The sequence below is a fragment of the Callorhinus ursinus genome, unplaced genomic scaffold, assembly GCF_003265705.2.
Source record: "Callorhinus ursinus isolate GAN/ISIS: 27379988/994484 unplaced genomic scaffold, GSC_fseal_2.0 scaffold56, whole genome shotgun sequence".
NCBI lineage: Eukaryota > Metazoa > Chordata > Mammalia > Carnivora > Otariidae > Callorhinus > Callorhinus ursinus.
Genome location: NW_027397118.1, coordinates 9,380,821 through 9,384,171, shown reverse-complemented (window position 1 = coordinate 9,384,171; position 3,351 = coordinate 9,380,821).

Genomic DNA, 3,351 nt, shown 5'->3' with positions numbered 1-3,351 from the left:
GCCATAAACTGTGATCCGCGGCCCAGTCAGGCAACTGCTCCTCCAGCCGGGACCCAACAAGCAGCAGAGCTGGGGAGACTCCCCTTCCTCACCCGGGAGGAGCGGCGCGGGAGCAGACCGCAGGGATCTGCTGGGTTTGGAGACTCCACACAGGGTCGTGTGCCAGAGAAAGAAACACTCGGTCACAGGCCAGGTGAGCACTGAGTGCGACTGGAGACCGAGGAGACAGCAGTGACTGCTTTTCTCTGGGGGCATACTGAGGAGTGGGGCCCCAAGTTCTCAGCTCCTCTGGGTGGAGATTGGGAGGCCACCATTTTAACTCTGGTCCTCCAAAGCTGTACCAAGGGCTTGCAGGGAACAAAAGCTCCTGAGAGCAAACCCAAGCAGATTGCTTAGCCCAGACCGAAAAGGGCAGGGCAATTCCGCCTCCGACAAAGACATTTGGGAACCACAACAACAGGCCCCTGCCCCAGAAGATCAGCATGAACAGCCAGCAAGCTAAGACCAAGTTTACCGATCAAGGAGAACGGGAGAACTCCAGTGCTAGGGGAATACTGCACATAGAATTCATGGCTTTTTTATGATGATTCATTAGTTTTTCAAAGTTAATTGTTTTAACTTTCTTTTTTGAATTTTTCTTTTCCCCTTTTTTCAAAAAACATCTTATCAATCCCCTTTTTTAAAATAATATTTTTTATTTTTCATTTTTAGAGTCATATTTTATCCCTTCATAGTAGTTACCCTTATTTTTGGCATATATATATATATATATAAATTCTTCTCTCTTTAAAATTTTGAGATACACTTTCTTCTAACAGATCAAAATATACCCTAAATCACTAGTGTATGGCTTTGTTCTAGTCTCCTGCCTGATCACATTCTCTCCCATTTTTTTTACTTTTTTTTTTAATCTTCCTCTTTCTTCTTTCAAACAACTTCTTATCTTACCAATTCCATGATAAAATCTTTTATAATTTTCATCTTTACAGTCATCTTCCATCCCTTCATTATATCAACCCTTATTTGGTACATATATGTCTTTTTTCCTGTAAAATATTAGGAGGCACTTTTTTCTAACAGACCAAAATATGCCCCAACTCTATTCTGTGGCACTGATCTATGCACTAGCCTGATCATATTTGATCATATTCTCTTTTTTTTATGTTGTTCTGGTTTTTTCTTTGTTTTTATCTTTATCTTTTTCTTTTTTTTTTTTCTTTCTTTCCCTTTCTTGTCCCCTGGTTTCAGGTCTTCTCTGATTTCTATAGAGTATATTTCCTGGGGATGTTGTTAACCTGTTAGCATTTTGTCCTCTCATTCATCTATTCTCCTCTGAACAAAATGACAAGACGAAAAAAATCACCTCAGCAAAAACAACAAGAGATACTACCGTCAGCCAGGGACCTACTGAATACGGACATTAGTACGATGTCGGACCTAGAGTTCAGAATCATGACATTAAAAATACTAGCTGAGCTTGAAAAAAGGGTGAAAGTTATTAGAGAAACCCTTTCTGGAGAAATAAAAGAACTAAAATCTAACCAAGTCGAAATCAAAAAGGCTATTAATGAGGTGCAAACAAAAATGGGGGCACTAACTGCTAGGATAAATGAGGCAGAAGAAAGAATCAGCGATATAGAAGACCAAATGATGGAAAATAAAGAGGCTGAGAAAAAGAGGGACAAACAACTACAGGATCACGAGGGCAGAATTTGAGAGATAAGCGATACCATAAGATGAAACAACATTAGAATAATTGGGATCCCAGAAGAAGAAGAAAGAGAGAGAAGGGCAGAAGGTATATTGGAGCAAATAATAGCAGAGAACTTCCCTAATGTGAGGAAGGAAACATGCATCAAAATCCAGGAGGCACAGAGAACCCCTCTCAAAAATAGGTCAACACCCCGACATCTAATAATAAAACTTACGAGTCTCAGAGACAAAGAGAAAATCCTGAAAGCACCTCGGGAGAAGAGATATGTAACCTACAATGGTAGAAATATTAGACTGGCAACAGACCTATCCACAGAGACCTGGCAGGCCAGAAAGGACTGGCATGATATCTTCAGAGCAGTAAACGAGAAAAATATGCAGCCAAGAATACTATATCCAGCTAGGCTGTCATTGAAAATAGAAGGAGAGATAAAAAGCTTCCAGGACAACCAAAAACTAAAGGAATTTGCAAACACGAAACCAGCCTTCCAAGAAATATTGAAAGGCGTCCTCTAAGCAAAAAGAGAGCCTAAAAGCAGCATAGATCAGAAAGGAACAGAGACAATATACAGTTAACAGTCACCTTACAGGAAATACAATGGCACTAAATTCGTACCTTTCAATAGTTACCCTGAATGTAAATGGGCTCAATGCCCCAATCAAAAGACACAGGCTATCAGATTGGATTAAAAAACAAGACCCGTCAATATGCTGTCTGCAAGAGCCTCATTTTAGAACCAAAGACACCCCCAGATTGAAAGTGAGGGTGTGGAAAACCATTTACCATGCTAATGGACAACAAAAGAAAGCTGGGGTTGCAATCCTTATATCAGGCAACTTAGATTTTAAAACAAAGACTGTAATAAGAGATGAGGAAGGACACTATATCCTACTTAAAGGGTCTATCCAACAAGAAGATCAAACAATTGTAAATATCTATGCCCCGAACATGGGAGCAGCCAATTATATAAGGCAATTAATAACAAAATCGAAGAAACACATTGACAACAATACAATAATAGTGGGGGACATTAACACCCCCCTCATTGAAATGGACAGAGCATCTAAGCAAAAGATCAACAAGGAAATAAAGACCTTAAATGACACACTGGACCAAATGGACTTCACAGACATATTCAGAACATTCCATCCCAAAGCAACGGAATACACATTCTTCTCTAGTGCCCATGGAACATTCTCCAGAATTGATCACATCCTAGGTCACAAATCAGGTCTCAACTGGTACCAAAAGACTGGGATTATTCCCTGCATATTTTCAGACCACAATGCTTTGAAACTAGAACTCAATCACAAGAGGAAAGTCGGAAAGAACTCAAATACATGGAGGCTCAAGAGCATCCTACCAAAGAATGAATGGGTCAACCAGGAAATTAAAGAAGAATTTAAAAAATTCATGGAAACCAATGAAAATGAAAACACAATGTTCAAAATCTTTGGGATACAGCAAAGGCAGTCCTGAGAGGAAAGTATAGAGCAATACAAGCCTTTCTCAAGAAACAAGAAAGGTCTCAAATACACAACCTAACCCTACACCTAAAGGAGCTGGAGAAAGAACAGCAAATAAAGCCTAAACCCAGCAGGAGAAGAGAAATCATAAAGATCAGAGCAGAAATCAAT